The following is a 21,269-nucleotide window of genomic DNA, read 5'->3' as shown; positions in this document are numbered from 1 at the left end:
ATGTAGTTTTTTAAAGCAGTTGTATAAATATTAGGGGCATGATTTTTGGGGAAAACTGCCGAGCTACCTTCCAAAGTGGCCGTGTGTCCTGCTAGTAACGAATGAGGGTGCCGATAGCTGTGACCATCCAGCAGCTGGTGGTGTCATTTTTTTTGGAGTTTAGCAGTTCTAATAGGAATGCAGAGTTGTCTCATTGTTATTTTAATTTGTACTTCCCCAAAAATATATGATATTGTGTTCATTTTTGTGAGCTTATTCACTATCTATTGTTGATGACAGAAACATTCAAACATGCAGAGAATTTTTATATGAGATTATTTGAGCCAAACTGATGAGATACGCCCAGGAGCAAGCTCTCAAATGCTCCAGAGAACGGCAGTTTTGCGGTTTCTTTTATGCGTTTGGAATTAAGGAGGGAACGTGAGGATGACGGACGTGAGGGTGAGAGAAAGCAAGGCCAATTAGTGATCATGGTGTGCTGCCACACATTAGGGGGAGGGGTGCCAGGGGCATTTCACAGGGGAGACAGTGGACAGGGCTTGTCTGAGGCAGAGACAAGCCTCCCAGTGAAGAAGTTACATCTGGGGTGTGACGACCCAGCACGACCCTCCCAGTTAGGGACCTGCGATCAGATCACCATGAGGTCCCTCTCCATGGAGCCCCTCTTCTTCTCCAGACCGCATTTCTTCCTTGGCCGGGCGGGTGTTCAGATCTTCACCCAGTTTTAGTGGAGTTGTTTCTTTTAGACTCCTTTGTATAGTTTGAGCAGAAATTCTTTATTAGATACGTGTTTTGCAAATATTTTTCCCAGTTTGTGGCTTATTTATTTATTTTTGATCTCTGAAAAAGGTCTTTTACAAAGTGTTTAATTTTATAAAGTCCAAGTTATTTTTTTTTATTGAACGTTGTGTCCACAATCATGCTCTGTACACTGCCCACCCCTCAGTCGCTTAGTAGCCATCTTGCTTGTCACATTGACTGTTGTGGTATCACAGTTCTTGTGCTCGAGGAACCCTTACTTTACTTTCTAATGGCCCAAAGCACCAAAGTAGTGATGCTGACAACTTGGATATGCCAAAGAGAAGCCATGAAGCACATCCTTTAAGTGAAAAGATGTGTATGTATTTATGTATGTATGTTTGTATGAATGTATATATGTATGTATAGGAAAAACTGTCTCTATAGGGCTTGATGTTACCCACAGTTTCAGGCACCCAGTGGGAGTTGTGGAACGTATGCCCTGCAGATAAAGGAGGACGACTGTACCGGGTGCAACAAAGTTCTGTCACCTGAAGAAATATCTTTTAGTCATGTGACATTACATAGAGTATTCCATGCATCACAGTGTAATGTATATATTATTTCAATAAACTAATACTGAGCTTATTCACAGATGCAGTTAGCATTCTTAGAAACATCCTTTTTTACAGTTTTGTTTTTATCAGAGAAGTTTTGGTTCATGGCATAATCGAGAGGAAGAAATTGCACGTACACCCTCTGCCCCCACACAGGCAGCCTCCTGCTGCACCTCGTCTCCCATCAGGGTGGCAGTTTCCTACAACTGGTGAACTTACCCTGCTACGTGTTAATCACCCAAAGTCCATGCTGTATTTTAGGATTTGTTCTTGCCTTTCTCAGAAGGGAGCCCCTCTTTCTTGTGGGGAAGCCACCTCTTTGGGAAGAACTCCGCTATTAGGGGCTGAAGCCTCATTCTAGGGGTGGAGTCCCACTCTAGAAGGAGGTGACATGTGCTGCGCTCTTATGGGGCTGAGCATTGCTATAGAAAGGGGAGTTCTGTCCCTCTTCAGGTGGGGAGCCCCACTCTTTAGGGGACAACATTTTTGAAGAGCTCCACTCTTGTGGAGGCACCTTTTATAGGGGGTCCCACTCCTAGCGGAGCCTCACACTTAGTGGGGCCCTGCTCTGGAGGGGCCCCATTCCAGGGGGGAGCCCTGATCTCGTGGGGGAGCCCCGCACTGAGGGGAGAGCCCAGCTCTTTGAAGGAGGCCCCACTGTAGGAAGAGCCCTGATCTAAGTGGAGGCTCTGCTCTGGAGGAGAGCACCGCTTCTAGGGGAGATCCCCGCTCTGGGGCTGGGGCGCTCCGCTGTGGAGGGGAGAGCCATGGTCCAGGGAGGGAGCCCCTCTTTAGGGAGGGAGCAGGATCCTGTGTGAGTGTAGGTTCCTGGACTCAGCACTGTGTTAGAATCTGTCTTCAGTTTAAATTCCTGTAAAATGCAGGTAGTGCATGTTCTGTCTAATTTGGCAAATGGAAGCAATACGTTAGATGATGCATATGAAGGGCCTATAATAGGATTTATTTCAAACCGTGCTTAGTACCAAGAATCTGGGTTCTTATTTTAATAATTGGTCAGAGCCCTTAAAACAGAGACACTCTTCTCTGCTGCCACCTCGTGTGCGTGTTCAGAATAACACCCAGGTGAATGTCTTGATGAAAAGCTATTTTCTGTTGCCATCTGGTGTGCATTTTGGGAATAACACCCGAGTGTATGTCATCAAGTATAGGTCATCATGAATATTCATTCTCTGCTGCCATCTGGTGGGCAGTTTGAGAGTAACAACACTGTGCTGTTCATGAAGTTATTTCTGCTGCTTTTTCATGTTCATTTTGAAAATAACACCCAGTGTGTCATTATGAAAAAGTTTTCTTTGCTGCCATCTTGTGGGTCATTTGAAAAAATCACCCAAGCATATGTCCCCCAAAGTTATTTCTGCTGCTCTTCTGTGAAATGGCAGCAGAGAACAGTATTGCATGACATGCACCAGATGGAAGCAGAAAATGTTTCTAATGACACACTCCGGTGTTATTTTCAAAATGCTTCCATCTGGTGTACATTTTGGGAATAACACCACAGCGTATATCATGAAAACTTATTTCTGCTGCTATATCTCATGTGCATTACAAAAAAAAAAAAAAAAAAGAATAACACCCCAGGATATGTCGTTATGAAATTTCTCTCTACTCCGATTTCGTGTGAATTTTGGGAATAACACAAGGGTGCATGTCATGCAATACTGTTCTCTGCTGCTGTCTCGTGGACATTTTGAAAATAACATATAGGTGTTAGTGGCATAAAATGTTATTTTCTGCTGCCCTCTGGTGGGAATTTTGGGATTAACACCACAGTGCATATCATGAAAACTTATTTCTGCCGCTATATCTCGTGTGCGTTAAAAAAATAACACCCCAGAGTATGTCACCATAAAATTTTTTATGCTCCCATTTTGTGTGAATCTTGAGAATAAAACAGAAGTGAAAGTTATGAAAATTATTTTCCACTGCCATCTCGTGCACATGTTGAAAATTATTTCCAGGTGTACATTATCAAAAATATTTCCAGTTGGCATCTGGTAGAAATTTTGGGAATAAAGCCTTACCGTAGGTCATCATGAAAATTCATCCTCAGCCCCAATTTGTGTTCATCTTGGAATTTACACAAGAGTGTAAGTAAAAACGTTATTCTCTGCTGCCATCTGGTGGGTATTTTAGGAATAACACCCAAGTGATGTAACCATGAAAATGTTTATTTTGTGCTGCCATCTTGTGCGCATTTTAGGAATAACACCCCAGGGCCTGTCAAGAAAAGTTTTTGCCGTTATTTCATGTGTATTTAAAAAATAATACCTCAGGGTATGTCGTTACAAATTTTTTCTCTGCAGCCATTTCGAGTGGCTCGGGATAAAAATCAGAGTCTAAATCATAAAATATTGTTTTCCACTGCCATCTCTTGGACATTTTGATAATAACACCCAGGTGCATGTCATCATAAAAATTTACTTTTTTCTGCTGCTATCTTGTGGGCATTTTGGGAACAACATCCGTATAGCTCATCATGAACATTTATTTCTGCCGCCACTTCGTGGCGCACATCATATGTCAGAAACAGTTATTTCTTCTGCTTTCTCGTGCAGTTAGAAAATAATACCTAAGGGCATGTCATTGAGCAAAGTTTCTTCAGCGGGCTTTTCGTGTGCTGAAGATGCACATGGAACACAGGTGTGTGTCATGAAAATTTATTCTCTGCTGCCATCTTACATGCATTTGGAAAATAACACGCAAATGTGTCGTTATAATATTGTTTTTCTGCTTCTATCTGGTGGGCATTTTAGAAATAACACCCAAATGTAGGTCATCATGAGTATTCATTTTCTGCCCTATCTTTGTGCGTCTTTGGAGAAAAAAAAAAAGAGGATAAATAATAGTTATTCTGTACTACCATCTGGTGTCTATTTTAGTAAAAACACCTGTTTGTCATCATGAATATTTATTCTCTTCTGCCATCTGGTGGGCATTTAGGGAAGAAGACATAGCACATATCACAAAGAATTATTTCAGCTGCTATCCTGTGTGCATTTTGAAAATTATCCCTACGGTTGTGTCATTATGAAAAGTTGTTGTCTGTTTCCATTTGGTGTGCATCTTTGGAAAAACACAGAAGTGCATTTATGAAAATTATTCTCTTCTGCTATTTATGGATATTTTTTAAAATAACAAACTAGTAAAAGTGGGTAAGCATTTTGGGACTAACACCAGAGTGTAAGTAATAAATACTTATTCTGTGCTCCATTTACTGTGTATTTAGAAAATAACTGCAGAGCGTATGTAATCAAAAGTTATTTTCTGCTACCGTCTGGTGGGCATTTAAGGAATAACCTGCCGGTGTTTGTCATCATGGATATTCATTCTTCGACACCATCCTGTGGGAATTTTGGGAATAATACTGTAGTGCATAGCATGAAAACTTAGTTTTGCTGCAATTTCGTGTGAACTTGAAAAATAACACTCAAGGGCATGTCATTATTACTTTTTTCTCTGCTCCCATTTCGTGTGATTCTTGGGAATAACACAGAAGTGCATATCATGAAAATTTTCCTTTGCTGACACCTCATGAGCACTTTGAAAATTACATCTGGTTGTATGTCATCAAAAAGTTTCTTTTTTTTAATGTCATCTAGTGGGCATTTGGGGAATAAAACCTTAGTGTAGGTCTTGAAAATTCATTTTCTGCTTCAATCTTGTGTGCATCTTAGGAATTACACAAGAGTGTAAGTAAAGGTTATTCTCTTCTTCCATCTGGCGGGTATTTTAGGAATAACACTCAAATATTATAATCATTAATAGTCATTCTCTGCTGCCATCTGGTGGGCATTTTGTGAAGAAGACCACAGCACATGTCATAAAGAATAGTTTCAGCTGCTATCTCGTGTGTATTTTGAAAATGATAGCTAGGAGCATGCCATTATGAAAAGTTGTCATCCGTGGACATTTCATGTGCCCCTTGAGAAAAACACAGAAGCGCATATTAGGAAAAATCATTTTCTGCTGCCATCTTGTGTCATTTAGAAAATAACAAACTAGTGTATATCAATATAAAACTTTAATTTTTTTCTGCCATCCTGTGAGCATTTGGGGAATAACACCTGAATGTATGCCACCATGAAAATATATTTTCTGCTCTCATCTACTGTGCATCTTGGAAAAACATCAGAGTGGAAATAATAAAAAAAAGAAAATTATTCTCTGCCGCCATCTGGTGGGCATTTTTGGAATAACATGGGAGTGTATGTCATGAATGTTCATTTTCCGCGGCCATCTGGTCTGCATTTTGGGAGTAACGCCACAGTGCAGGCCATGAAAATGGATTTCCGCTGTTGTTTCTTCTGCATTTTAAAAATAACACTGAAGGGCATGTTATGAATTTTTTTATCTCCGCCCATTTTGTGTGAATATTGGGAACAACACAGGTGTGCCTTTCATGAATAAGTATTCTCTGTGGTCATCTCGTGGGCATTTTGAAAACAACACCCAGGTCTTTGATATCAGAAAAATTTATTCCCTGCTGCCATCCGGTGGACATTTTAGGAATAACATCAGAGAGTCGATTATCATGAAATTCATTTTTGCTGCCATGTAGTGTGCATCTTGGGAATAACTGCAGAGTGCGATTAATAAAAAGTTGTTTCCTGTGACATCTGGTGGGCATTTTGGAAATAAACCGAAGTGCATATCATCAGCAAAGGCTATTCTGTGCTGTCACTGTGGGCATCTTTCGAGTAATACTTGAGTGTATGTTATCATGAAAAGTTATTATTTCTTGCTATCCAGTGTGTATCCTGGGAATAACTGCCAAGTGCATGTCATCACGAGAAGTTAATTTTTGCTGCCATCTTGTTTTCATCTTTGGTATAACACTTTAATGGGGGTCACCAGGAAACACTCTTCTCTGTTTCTATCTAGTGTGCAATTTGAGGTAACACTTGAGTGGAGTTGACCATAGGAGCTCTTTTTGCCAAAGCTTAGCACCCCCTGAATCACATGACTTCTCACCTGCCTCTTACCTTTGCATACCTTATGCCACCCTTGCCTCTTGGCTTCCTCCCTTCCCCAGGGCCAGTTTTTAACTAACAGTGTGCTTAGAGACATTCCATAAGTCACCACATCTAGGGAAGTGGGGTATACACCAAATAAATATTTTCCATGAAAAGGGGAAGCCCAGTGGGACCAGAACAATAGGAACCTGGGTCTGAGAGCAGAGAGCTCAGGTATAAAAAGACCCTAGAGAAGTCTACAGGGTCTAGACTGCGGCCCCCAAGGAGACTTTGGGAGGCAGGGTGTGTTTGGGTCCCAGAGTCTGGCCTGGGGATTGGGGCTGAAGGGTCCTCGGGGACTCCAATCTATGTGCGGCATTTGCAAGAGGCACCGAACACCATGCTTCTTGGGCAGCTTGGCTAGAACATCCACTTCCATGCACAGCTCTGGTGGGGGTACCTGTCTGGAGGGCTGGGGATAGAGTTTGTCAGCTTTCCTCTGGCATAAGGTGTCTTTTCAAATGCTGGAGCCACTCTCAGGTTCAGAAGTAACTTCTGGAAGACCTGGTAAAACGGTGAATATTCTGTCAAGGCTACTCCCAAGAGATCCCAAACCCATACGCCACACACATAGTCAGTGAACACAGGCTGGCAGCAGCTAAACACCTCACACACTACATTTTCTGCCCCTTTTCGTCACCGTACAGCCATCTACCTCATTCTCCATCAATATCTGACTAGTGTGCTCTTTTTATTCGTATCCTCAGTTTCTGACAAGTCTGAGCTCCTGCTCATAGTCAATCCATCCTCCCTCTCTCCACACCCTCCCCATCACTCCTTCAGTCTGTTATTTTCCTTTCAGACCAATAGACGGACACCCAGTTTGTGTGAGTCTTCAGCCTGTTCCCCATCAGAGCTTCACACCCTTCATTCCCTGTTGTTTACCCTCCATTAATCTTCCTCTCTTTCTGCCTTTTTCCAGTTAAGGTGAGCTCCTCATCCCAGCCTATCACCTTCCAGAATCAATTTTTAAAATTGCGGAAAGCAATTAAAATCACCTTTAAAGAGCCATTTTCCAGCTCAATTTCAGATGTCGCTTTTCTAAACCCATGTCTGACATGTGATCAGGTAACAATCTCCTTTATTCCTTCACGCTGCTGAAGCTTAAAGGAATTTTCTATGTTTTCTCTTCCACAAATATCTATTCTAGCATCTTATGTTCAAATTTTCTGAAAGTGATCTCTACTTCCTGAAAAAAGGCCTCCTGCCGTTGTAGGTATACTGACAGGAAGAGTCCGATCAATGTTCCTTCTGTCTATTTCTCTTCAGGAAACAGGATATCAGCAAAAATTGAGCTTCCAAGTGAATCTACCATCGGTCATATCAGAACCTGCCATACACTCAGAAGCACTGTCTCTGATCACATGAATGGTAGGACATAGCACTGTTTTCCTGTAATGTTTTGATCCTGGCTAGGAAAGCCTCCTGTCATCCCCCTGTGCACTTACAATCACAGCGAGGGTCTACGAGGTGATCACTTGGCCTGTAGACACAACAATTTCTTTTATTTAATTAATTTATTTTAAAAATTAAAAAATTTTAAAACATTTTTAAAGTGGACTTTACATTAAATATTATTTTAAGAAAGCATAGCAGCTTCTTTTATTCTAGTTCTGATCAATTTTGAACACTATTCCATTAAAATGACATGAACTGTTACTTTTAATTTTGTCATGTAACTCTCTAGGATCTTTTCATAAAGTCTCTTTCACTGGCATCATCTACTGGAACAATTTCTTTGAGCATGTGTCTTGGCGAGCGATTAATGACACTATGGACGGTTCCCAGAAGTGTGTGCTAAGCCTCATTGTGGCAAAGTATCACCACACTTGTCGTAGGAAGATTTCTGGATACACTCTTGTTTTACACCCTTCTTCTAAACTAACATCTGGTAAAGATTTGTTGAGTGCAATCATCTCACTGGCTATTTAATTGAACTAATTAATTATAAACATCTCTTAACTTTTCTTGATCCTCTTTATGAATGATGACCTGTTTCCCACTTCTCCAAGGCCTTCATGAGGCATTTTTACTGGCCCCAGCAGAAAGTTCTCTCTCTTTTTCCCATCACAGTTGTTGCGTTCGCTGAAGTAAAGCAGCAGGAACATACCCAAGAGTACCCAAATCAAGGGATGGCTAGGACCACCTTGCAATATGCAAATTTTCTCATTGCATTATAGGTCAACTGAAAAATTAAAGTGTATATATATATATACACTCACACATACACACAAATGATGAAAAACTTTCCAATGTGGTTTCATCAGAAATCATATTCATAAACCCAAAGCAATTTTTCAAATAAATTCATGTCCCAAATCCAAGTGTGCCACATCTCTCTGGTATGCATGTGGCAGTGGCGGTGGCAGTGGTGATGGTGATGACGGTGGGTGCTTCTCAGGACCGGCCGCCGTGATGGTGTGGTATTCTTGACAGTGCAGCGCGGGCTCTACTCTCGGGCAGTGGCCCCCCATGACACCTCTTCAGGCACTGCCTGTGGTTCCCCAGTAATGATTTTTGAATTAGGTGTTGCCAAGTCAAGGGGACCCTGTAATTAAGCATAAGAGAAAACAATATGCCATGATAAATAAATTCACATTTCTCCCTGTTGCTCATATTTTGAAATGCAGCAAACTTAATTAAAAGAGAATGATTTGGCACAGGAGCAACTATAGACATTCTGAAAATGACTTATAAGCATCTTTAACATTCTTATACTCTTCTATTGATTGTGTTTAAAATACTGATTTAGTTATTAAAAATTATTGAATAATTGGGTTAACCTATGTACACAATTCTGCTAAGTGTTCTACAGTAAAAGCTTACGCTTAAAAAATTATATTTGCCGAAGCCCGGCCATGAAGGAGGTCTCTAACGCCTGCAGCTGAACAAATTCCGTTCCATCGGCTCCTCTACTGGGGGAGGATTGAGGACAGACTGGTTGCCCTAGTGCCGGAGTATTCCTCCCAGGCACGCAGCGCACACAACGCGGGTCTAATCTGCGCATTCTCACCATTAGCTATCGGCCGCTTGGCCTCGAAAAGGTGCAAGGTACGGGCGTTGGAGGGTGGGGCCAGTGTGAGGTTGAGGGTGGCGTTGAGAGACGGTGAGCAGGAGCCAAGGGGTTGGTCCTGGGGCGATTCACCAATCAGCGTGGAGTTGGGTTGGCCTTACTCCAGAGCTGGTCCTCTGGGTGCTGGGGGCGTAGTCTCCATCCCGTGTGGACCATCGTGTGACCCCCACGTGAGCATGAGTGGACACCCCCAGCCCGATACCACACTCATGTGATCTAGCGTGAGCCCACATTGTGTACGCTCTGCCTTTTCAGGAAGCCGGAGGAAGCTTCTTGAGGCTTCGAGTGGCGTCGTTGTGTGAGGCGGTCCTGGTATCTCTGCAGCCCCTGGCAGCTGCGCTACGGACCCGGTGAAAAGAGAAAGTGAGGAGAAGTGTCCCAAATCCAAATGTCCCAAATCTGGACAGGAGTGCCACGTGTGGGGAGAGGGGCTGTCTGTCTTCAATGACACAGCAGAGGACATGGCTCGTTGAGAAAAATTCTTTTCTTTTCTTTCTTTCTTTTTTTTTTAATTTTAATTCTGTGGTGTAGTATAGTGAGGGTGAGGAGTACTGAACGTGCGTGTATCTGTTTTTTGCTTCATGTTATAGAGGAACTAAAGCTATTTGGCCTATTAGTCTACATATAACACAGGGAATTACTTCTACCTTAATTCTAGCCTGCATCTTCCCCAGGCTAACAGCTAATTGTTTGGAGTAGTTCCGCCTGAACAAATGGGTTTGAAGATTTTGTCATCTTCCTTAGGTCCCAGGTTCTGCCTTTTTCCATGCACTTAAGATGGATTTCAGAAAACTACGAAACTTCCATCTTGTTAAGGTGGCAGGAAAATTAATGGCTGGGTTACCACTAGCTCCTGGAAACTTCTGTAGCTGAGAGATCATGGTCTTCCACTGGCAGAAATAAACATTTTTATTTACCTTGTCAGCCTTCTTGAACTATTTCTGTGACCTTTGGTAGAATTTAGAAGTGCTGGGAGTCCTTTTCCTCTTATCTATACTTAGACTGTCATGAAAAAATATTTGTGAAGCTGTAACCTGTGTTGCCGGAAAGGATCTCGTCTTATTCTGTGAGAAAGAATTCCAGGGTAAGATGAACAGCTGGAGGTCTTGCGGGTCCTGTGACCAGATTCTTGCTTTATTCCACGAGAAAGAATCCAAAGGCAAGATGAACAGCAAGCAGGAAAGCACGTGTTTTATTAATGTTAAAGTACTCACTTGAGGAGGTGGAGGGCAGGCTTAACTTGAGAGAGGAAGAGGGAGGAAGGGATGGAGAGAGAAAGAGAGAGGGAGAAGGGGAAAGTCCCACCAAGATGGCTCGTTATGCACTTTTTGTTCTCCTTGGAGGGAGATCTTGGAAAATTGTGGTGTTGGCTCGGCCTTGTTGTCTCCTCCCAGTAGGTGGGGAACTTGGTTTTTTGCCTTTTCTTTCTCATATGATGTTTCTGGAACTGCGTTAGTGTCAGGAGCTCTCAATGGGAGCTGCAGTATTCACAACGAGGATGAGATTATAATGATGTTATAATTAGCCAAAAGGTTTGCTTTGGCCAAAGATGGTATCTAGGCTTGAAAAGACCGGTTTGGGCTTATCACCTCTGCTGTGGCTAAATCGGGGAGGTCTGAAGAAAGGAGAAATTTTCAGAGCCATATCCCGGAGGGGGAGGCAATGTCCCTGCACTACCTGTTCAGCCCCTCACTTGGACTTAGCAACTTCTCGTTTTGTTTTTTGAAATTTTTCTTCTAGAGGTGGTCATTTTTTTCTTGGTGTCTTTTTGTCATTTGACATAACAAAGAAATACCATAAAAATAGAAAGCCTTTGGCTTCTTTAGTTAAGTTGTAAAAAGGCTTATTGCTTTGAGTCGCTATTAAAATCCTACCACTAATGGTCAGACTGTGGATTCTTTGAATTGGAAAAACTCTCAATTGGAAAATGTTTTATAGAACTCTCATGAGACGAAGCCATTTCACCGGTGAGACATCAGGGTGTTTTCTACAATCGTTAGTAATTCTGTTTATGTTTTGATCTCTATTTGTGAAACTTTTGCGTTTGTCTATATAACAAGTGGTAGTATGTTTTTGTCTCCGACTGCTATTACTAGTTTGTAATATTTGATTGGCTTAAAGGAATTAAATGATGATATAAATTAAGAAAGAAAATAGAAGCAAACACAAATGTGTTTCAGAATCATATGATCAAAGACAATATTTGATGTTAAAGCTGGCTTAATTTTGGTTGGATTACATAGACATGTTTTTGAAAGTTCTTAACTATGAAGAAAATAGCTTGATATACAAAATATCAAGAAAAATCAAGATAAGAATTGGCTTTGCAATCTCATAGTTTTAACTAATAAATAAAATAGATACTAATAGAGGTTTTTAGGTAAACAATTTAGCAATAATTATTTGTACATGTACATTTAAAAGTTTTTCTAGGTGTCATTCATAGTTTTACATCTGCATGAGCAATGCGTAAGGGTTCCAATTTTTCTATATCATTGCCAGTGTTTGTTATTTTTGGTGTTCTCAATTTCAGCCATTTTAATGTGAGTGAAGGAGTATCACATTGTAGTTTTAATTGTCATTGCCATCACGACTGATGATGCTTAACATCTTTTCATGTGCCTGTTGGTCAACTCGTATGTCTTCTCTGAAGAAGGATGTATCAAGTTCTTTGTTCATTTTTAAATCTGCCTGTTTGTCTTTTTGTCAATGAGTTTTAAAAGTTCTTTATTCTGGATAACAGACTCTTATCAGAGATATAATGTACAACTATTCCCTTCCATTCTCTAGCCTGTCTTTTCACTTTCTGGGTAGCTTCTTTTGATGCGCATTAGGTTTTCATTTTGAGAAAATTAAATTTACTTATTTTTTCTTTAGTTGTTTCTGTTTCGTGTCTGTTCTAAGAAACCATGGGTAAATTCGAGGTCATGAAAGTTTATCTGTTTTCTTTGAGAGTTTATAATTTTACCTCCTCTATTTAAGCTGTTTATTTATTTTGAATTAATTTTTGCATGTAATGTGAGGTTCGGATCCCATTTCATTTCTCTTCATGTGGATGGCCACTCACCTGGCTCCATTTTTGAAAAGACCCCTTTTTAGCTATTGTAATGTTGTGTACCCTTATCAAAAATCAATTGGCTGTAGATGGGTGGGTTTATTCCTGGGGTTTCCATTCAGTTTCATGATCTATATGTATCTTTTTACGCCAGTATCACTATGTTTTAATCACCAGTGCTTTAGATTAAGAATTAAAATTGGGAAGTATGAGCCTTTAACTTTGATTTTCTTTTTGAAGACTGTTGCAGCTCTTTGGGGTCCCTTGAAATTGTATATAAGCGGGTCAGCCTGTACATTTTCCCCAAAGGACTCTGTGAATCATTCATGTACTTTTGCCATCTAAATAGTGTTAATTCTTTCCATCACCATGAGATGGCTTCAATTTTCAGTGTACGAATCCTGCAGATTGATTAAATCCATTTCAAAACATTTATTAACATTGACATTATTTAAAATGTGATGATTTATGTAAATTCTTCTCAAGATTATTCTTTGCTCGCATATAAAACAGATTGTGGCTCGTTGATATTTAGTCCTGTAACTCTGCCGAAATTGTTTACTTGCTCTAATACCCTTTTTTTTTTTTGATACTTTAGGAAGTTCTATATCTAAGAGGTTAATGGTTTAGAGGGCTAGGATCAGGGTTGGTGCTGGGATGGAGTTTGGGGCAGAGTTAGGGGTTCAGGTTATGGGTTATAGTTTGGTTATGGTTTATGGTTACTGTTTATTGTTATGTGTAGTTTACAGTTTGTGGTGATAGATTATGGATTGTGTGTAGGGTTTATGGTTATGTTTATGTTGGTTATGGTTTAGGCTTATCATTTATGGTAATGTGTTATGGTTATATTTTTGAGGCAGGACAGGGCAAATTTCCCCAAATTGGGGGAGACCAACCCCTCCCCTGAGATAAGAGTAGGTTTTTCGGTGGAAAGTTTAGAAGAAATTCAGCATGTATGCCATAGTGAGAGTAAAAAGGAAAGTTTATTATAAAAAGGGGAAAAGCGAAGACTAGAAATAGCAAAGGTAAAAAGCCAAGACAAGGAAAAAGCCCCGTGTATTGTGGGGAAGTCTAGTTTATATACCATTCTTTAGTTCCCGTGAGTTACGGTTTAAAGGCTTTGCGTATCCATCTCCTTTGCTGTGGAGAAACAGTGAGAGAGGATAAGAATGTGCAGCGTGAAAAGCCTGCAGGCAGTTCCCAGCCATTATCCGCAGGTTATCTATGGTTTTAGACACAGGGAATGAATGATTTTATTTTGTTTTTCCTGTTTCCCCTCTACATGGGTGGGAGGAATGGGTTGTTAGCAATTGCAGCAGAAATCTTCCTTTGTTCTGAAGGTACCCTCATGGCCTGACCGCGGAGCCGATGAGCATATTGTAGTCTCCTAATGTAGCCCGATTTAACATTTTAATTCTCTTGGCACTTCCCTACATTAGTTTAGCATTATAGTTAGAGTTTTAGTTATGATTTACAGTGATCGATACAGGGGAGAAAAAATGGGGTTGAGCTCCAGGGGTGTGTGGGTGGAAGCAGAGGTCAACGAGGAGAAGGGACGGGGTGGACCTGCAGGGAAATGCACAGCACGGCCTTCGAATGTCCAATCAAAAGGGCTCAGGCCAAACCAGGCAGTGGTTTGGATCAGTCCGCCAGTGTGAGGTGAGGGTCTGGGGCGCACAGAGGTGCTGAGAGCCAAAGGGGAGGAGCCAAGGGGCGGGCCTTGGGTCGATCAGTCAATCAGTGCGGACTCGGTCGGCGCAGGGCCGGCCTTCGCCAGCGTCTGGTCTTCAGGCTGTGTGCGTTTAAGCTGGGTTACTCAGGTCAATGACCCCCACAGAACCCTCACGTTTCTGCGTGACCCAGTGGAAACCCACGTAGAGCAGGAGGCTTCTCGTGCAGCAGACACGGTTTCGCCTTTTCAGGAAGCCCACGAAGCTTCTCGAGGCTTCTGGTGGCTCCACTGTACTGAGGCAGTTCCTGTACTTCCTCGGCCCTCGGAGCTGCTCCTTGGACAGACATGGAGAGAAAAGGTGAGGAGAAGCTTTGTGTCCCAGGAGTGCTGGAGGGTGACGATAGGCGGTGTCAATCTTTAGAGGACCCGGGAGAGGAATCAGCCTGGTGTGGAAAAGTCCTATTTTTCTATTGTTATTTCCTGGTGTCAGGTAGTGAGGGTAAAGAGTACTGAATGTGTGTCTATTTTTTGCTTCACAGTTCAGAGGTATTAAAGATATTAGAGTGTATTGGCCTAAATGTAATGGGATTTGCTTCTACCTTAACTCTAGCCTGCCTTTCCCCAGGCTAACAGCTCCTTGCATAGATATGCTAGTCCAGTTGAGTCCTGTGCGAACTCAGAGATTGGAGTTTTCGCGCTCTTCCTTAGACCACGCCTCTTTCCCTGCTCCTCGTCCCTCACTTATCTGGGCGTGAAGGTCCTTCCAAGTCGAATTTCTGAAAAATCTCAAGCTCCTCGATGTCTCATTATGATGCTATTTTAATAAATAAATCTTTCTTTATTCCAAAGTCTGATCTGCTGAATATTAAGTATTTAATGTGCCAAACATACAGGCGTTGTGATTGCAGCATAGATATCTTGTGGAACATTAAAAAATTTTATGCTATGAGAAAATATATATCTAGAAATTGCTAAATTTGTTAGCGTGTATCTAATATTCCTGTAATGTACAGTCACAGTCACTTCTTAGTTTTCACTAGAAAGGTTTTTTTTGAAGGTCGAGAATTATACTATGTAATTAAATTTGCAAATGTAAAAGTTAAAAGTGAAACCAACTGTACAAGAAAAGATATGTTGCAGCTATAAAAAAAAGGGATGATTTTTGGGGGTGGCTCCGTAGCGTACTGGTTAGCACATCTGCTTTACATGCTGAAGATACTGGATTCCTGTCCCAGATGGTGCACCAGGTCCACCCCCTTCTCCCCACCACCTAGCATGTGGGAGGAGACGCCCTGCCTTCAGAGATCCCCCTCTTAAGGGGAACCGGCAACATCATAGGTCTGGGGTGGAAGTGGGGTGGGGAGGAATTAGAAAATAGGGGGGAAAAAGGGAGGTGAGATGAAGATGTCAATTTGGAGGGAAAGAAAATTAACTTTGTCCTAATGTAGGGGCGGTTCTTGCAGAATGTGAAGGAGGAAAACTGGACAAAAAATCTTACTGAAAAGGAGTGTTGCAGGGGGTTTGTGAGGAGACATCTTGGGAGAGGAAATTTTATAGATAGTTAAGTTGAATGAGATTGGAATAAATTTAACCAAGTAAAAATGTATCAAAAGACGGCTTTTGTAGAAGCAGAGTTTAGTTATTCTTTCTTTAGAAGGACAAAGTTTTCCTGCATCCTTCTGCTCCAGATAAGTTATTATGAAAAGTTTTCTTCCTAGAAATCAAAGACTGCTTTCTTAAAATAGTTTTCCATCTTAATCAAGTGCTCAGTGACTTAAGAGAGAAGTACCTCAATCCTAAGAACTGAAGTTTTGCTTTGTCACTTTGGTTAAGTGAATAATTTAATATTGTTTCATAATAATCTACGAAAGAAAAAAATGAAAGTCTGGAGTGTTTTTGCAAGCACAAACTACTTCTGTGTCTCCAAGGCTCCCTTGCCAAGGACAAATACAAATCATAAATGCCTTTTCACAAAAGCTAAGAGGAGACTTTAGCTATGTTCACAGGTAAACTTAATTTATTTCGCCTGCCAACTCTTCTTTTTAGATACTCTTATCCTTCTTGTGGCAGTCATTCTAAAATGAAGGTGTGGGAGTTCAGAACAGGTCACTCAGTGATGTTCTGATTGTTTCCAGCTAAGGGTAAGTTTATCTTCTGGCTGAAGAGAAACTACTGCCCCACCCTTTACCTATCCAGAACTCTTTGGATGGAGGGCCTTGCCCATAAAATAGGAGTTCATCAACCATCATCTCCATTTGACTCACCTATAGGGCAGGGCAAACTACTAAATGTCCTTATCATCCTGCAATGATCCTTCGAAACCCCCCAGGCACTCTACTATATCCCTAGCTCAAGATGTCTTATATACCCAAGTTTCCATTCTAGTCCTCTCTCTTGTATGTGGAGTCTCTGACTCTCATACATGTGTATGTATTAAATCGAATTATTTTCTTGTGCTAATCTTTCTCACATCTATTTGATTATTAGACCAGATAGGAGAGCCTTGAGGGTGAATGAAAGTGTATTTCTCCTCTGCAGTTGGCACCGTGAGCAAGATAAGCTCGTCACTGGGACACCTCACTTTCCCGTGATGCCGCTGCGGATGAAGAGATGCTCGGGCATCTGACACAGGTCAGCGTAAGGTAAGGATTCTTACCATGTCAGCACATCCCCAATTCTTCACGACAACCTGAAATTTTATGTCCTAATATATGTGCTTAGTCCGTGTTAGGTTGGAAGCTCAAAAACATAAAACGTGGGCTAAACAGCAGTTACAGCTAGGGTCCTATGAGACCGCTGCAGCCCCTAAGGAATCAAAAACTTCAAATTACCGTGCCAATTTCAAGGACGATTCCAATTAGATTAGATTATTTTAAACCACTTAAAAATCACAGGTTTCCAATCAAATAAGGTTGAAACAAAGAAAAAAAGAGAGTGACAGAACTCTCGTGTTTGATTTCACCCCACAACATTTTGTACAGTAATGTTTTCTGTCAAGGTATGTTAGATATTTAGGGGTTCAGGGCGTTAAAGGTCTAGGGTCTGGGATAGGGTGTTAGAGGTTAGACTCAGAGTTGTAGTTTTGTGTCTAGCGTCCCCGGACTGCAATCAGTTAGGCTCCGGGATCCAGTTTTGGGTCCAGGGTCTATTTACAGGATCTCAGGTCTAAAGTTCACCTCCAGAATCTGGCAGCTGGCAACCGGGGTCCTGTGTCCAGGTCTGATCCTGGGGGGTCCGGCTCTAAACTCCTGGTTATGGCTCTGGGGACCATCTCCAGGTACAGAGGTTTAGTTCATAGTCCAGCTCTGCATCTACGTTGGAGGCTCGTGTTCTGGTTGGGTCTGTGGTGTCCATGTCCAGCTCTGGCCCAGAGTCTCATGTCTGGAATCTGGGATCCTGGGTTTGTGGTCCAGTGTCAAGCCTCTGGCATCCGGTGTTCTGCATCCTGGGTCCTGTACCTGGGTTTGGATTGGGACATAGCTTTGGATCCAGGTTCTGTGGTCTGCTGCAGGGTCCCGGTCTTGTCGTATGGAGTCTGTCTTTGAATGGGGGTCCACTTTGGTGTCCGGGTTCCAGGATCTGTATCTGGGATTCCGATTCTGGCTCTGGCTTCTGATGTTTGTCAGCTAATGGTCATTGGCTCCAGGTAATGGAAAACACGGTGCAGTGAAGGTGGTGGACACTTTATTGAGTACAAAAGCTGAATTGTGGTACAGCACAGCCGTGAGAACAGCCAAGCTGTGGAGCAGCTCAGTGGAGCTTCTGGTCAGTTATGAAGCATCGTGGCTGTGGACAAGCATGGCTGTAAGGGGGGCCTAAAGTGAGGTGACTCTGGGGCCTGTTCATTCTAAAGCGAGAGCTCTGCTCTATGAGCTCGGACGTTGTCGGATGCTTTGCTCTGCTCTCTCAAGATAACTTCAGCCTCAGTCCCGGAGACAGGCAGGTCAGTGAAGGCTTCTCCCTGATGTGTGGTTTGCATGAAGTACCCCAGTGTGGAAGTGGCTACTAGGCTCTTTTTTAAAATTTGAGCCCAGATAGGCACCAGGAACCCTTCTTAGTAGGCAATTTTCTTTCTCAGTGTTTACATGTCATGTGGTATATGAGGGGCACAGGGGCTCCTGCGGCTGGGGGCTAGGGGATACACCTGCATGAGATAGATGTCTTAGTTTTTGCTCCAGGCACCTTGAAGGGTAGTTACTTCAGCATATGGGTAAGGACAAAACTGGAGTGGATTTCTCCTCCATCCCAGATACAGCCAGCATGCGAGGATTAAAGAGGGTGCCCAGAAAATGAGGTAGTAGAGAGTCAGTAAGATCTCCATCCCCGTTTAGCCCATTGTGTGGGGGACCAGTAAGGAGAGGCCTGGAGGTGAAAATCTCCATCGTCTTCATCCATGTGAGAGGAGCAAAGTGGGTGCCTGGTGTGGATGTAAAAAACTTGCAAACCTGTAGAGAACATATATTAGGGTTTATTTGAGTAAAATGGATGACATCTGCCATGGAGCAAGATCTCAGAAGCTATAGGGAATCAATTTTGCCACTCCTTTTAGGCATTTGTGTTAATGGAAAGCACATAAGAAAGATTACATGAATGTGGTGAAAAGTGAGGCAGGATGGATACAGAATAGCTGACAAGATTCTGTGCCCTCCGAGGGTGAATATCTCTTTGAAGGGGTTTTACTGCTATTATTTGAAAGCTATGTTTACGTAGTTGCAGAACACCAACAGGTAGGACTTCCTTAAACGTTTTACTAAAGAAGCAGTAGGTCTAGGGTTGTGACTATCCAGTTATTTCTGCTGCTATCTCATGTGCATTTGAAAATTAACACCCCAGGGTGTGTCTTTTAATTTTCTTCTCTGCTGCCAGTTTGTGTGAATCTTGGGAAAAACACAGCAGTGTAGGTAAGGAAAAGTTGTTCTCTGCTGCCATCTCGTGGGCATTTGGGGAATGACACTCGATTGTATGGCATCATGACGTTTTTATTTTCTGCCCTCATCTACAGTGAATCTTGGGAATAACATCAGAGTGTAAGTAGTAAGTTATTTTGTGCAGTCATCTTCTGTGCATTTTGGAAATAACACCAACTGTGTGTAATAAAAATTTTTTTCCTGCTGCCATCTGGTGGGCATTTCAGAATAACCTCAGCATGTGTTATCTTGAATAATTGTTCTCTCCTTCCCTCTGGTCTGTATTTTGTGAGTAACACCACAGTGCATTTAAAAAACCTTATTTCTGCTCTCTCGTGCATTAAAAAAAAACACTAACGGTCTTTCCTTGAGAAAAGTTTTTCTCTGTCACCATTTTGTGAGCATCTTGGAAATAGCTCAAGGTGCAAGCCATGATAGTTATACTCTGCTGCCGTCTCGTGGGTGTTTTGAAAGTAATAACTAAGTTTATGTCGTCAAAAAATTTTATTTTCTGCTGCCATCTTGTGGGCATTTTGGATATGGCACAACGATGTAGGTCTTGAAAAGTCATTTCTGCCACTATCTAGTGTGCATTTAAAAAATAACACCCCAGGGTATGTCATTATAAAATTTTTCTGTGCTCCCATTTTGTGTGAATATTGACAATAACACAGGAGTACAACTCATGAACATTATTCTCTGTTGCCATCTCATGGGCATTTTGAAAATTACTTTCAGATGTATACGTCAACAAATTTTTCCATTAGCATCTGGCGGAAACTTTGGGAATAAAACCTTACTGTAGGGCATCATGAAAATTCATCCTATGCCCAATATTTTGTGCATCTTGTAATTTACACAAGAGCATAAGTAAAAATAAATTATCCGCTGCTGCCATTTGGTGGGTATTTTTAGGAATAACACCCGAGTGTCTTCATGAGAAATCATTCTGTACTGCCATCTGGTGGGCATTTTGGGAATGACACCCCAGTCCCTGCCAATAAAATTTTTAACTATGTCATGTACATTTAAAACATAACACCCCAGCATATGTTGTTATAAATTTTTTCTCTGCTGCCATTTAGAGTGAATTTCTGGAAGAAAATCGGAGTACAAGTTATAAAAGACTGTTATCTGCTGCCATCTCGTTGACATTTGATAATAACACGCAGGTGAATGTCATAAAATTTTTCTGCTGCCTCCTTGTGGTCATTTGGGGAATAACATCCAAGTGTAGCTGGTCATGAATATTCATTTCTGCCGCCATTTTGTGGAAATTGGAATAACACCCCATGTCTAAAATAATTATTCTGCTGTTATCTCATGCATAAATAATAAACATCAAAAGGCAGCAGAGATAAAAATTTTATAACGTCATGGCCAACAGGCACTCTTCTGTCATACACAAAACGTCCACCAGATGATTGGAGAGAACAAATATTCATGATGTCAAACACTCGGCGTTATTTCTAAATGCCCACCAGATGACAACAGATAATAACATCTACTTACATGTCGGCGTATTCCATGATGTAAAGTAGATGAGAGAAGAAAATATATTTTCATGGTGCTGTTTTCAAAATGGCCACAGGATGGCAGCAGAGAACAATTTTTCATGACACGCACTTCTTGTTTTTCTCAAGATGCACACGAAGTGGCAATAGCGCAAACTTTCTTGATGACTTTCTCTTGAGTGTTATTTGTAAAAAGCACAGGAGTAGCCACAGAAATGGCTTTTCATGACATGCGCTGAGGTGTTATTACCCAAATTCCCACCACACGGCAGCAGAGATTTAATGTTCATGATGAGAAACAACTGAGTGTTAATCTTGAAACCGCCACAGTTAACAGCAGGGAATAACATTTCGTTATGTACATAATGTGTATTTCCCTATATGCACACTATATCAGGATTGAAAATAAGTTTTCTGATGATATACATGTAGGCATTATTTTCAAAATGCAGCAGAGAACAATTTTTCATGGCATTCACTCCTGTGTTCATTCCAAGGTAACACGAAATTGAAGAAGAGGTAAAAATTTCATAATGTCATACACCAAATGTACATCAGATGGCAGCAGAGAATAACATTTAAATATTTCCACTTAAGTGTTATTCCAAGATTCACAGTAGACCATAGAAGAAAATTTATTTTCATGATGGCATACACTTG

The 21,269-nt window shown here is 41.5% G+C and overlaps 1 pseudogene; it reads right to left on the bottom strand.

The window, feature by feature from the left end:
* Positions 1-7,350: 7,350 nt before the first annotated feature.
* LOC107506491 lies at positions 7,351-8,558 on the bottom strand (annotated as a pseudogene).
* Between the last annotated feature and the right edge of the window lie 12,711 nt (positions 8,559-21,269).

Source organism: Rousettus aegyptiacus, unplaced genomic scaffold (assembly GCF_014176215.1).
Source record: "Rousettus aegyptiacus isolate mRouAeg1 unplaced genomic scaffold, mRouAeg1.p scaffold_m13_p_3, whole genome shotgun sequence".
Lineage (NCBI taxonomy): Eukaryota > Metazoa > Chordata > Mammalia > Chiroptera > Pteropodidae > Rousettus > Rousettus aegyptiacus.
The sequence above is the reverse complement of the archived record's forward strand: the minus strand, read 5'-3'. Positions and strand labels throughout refer to the sequence as shown.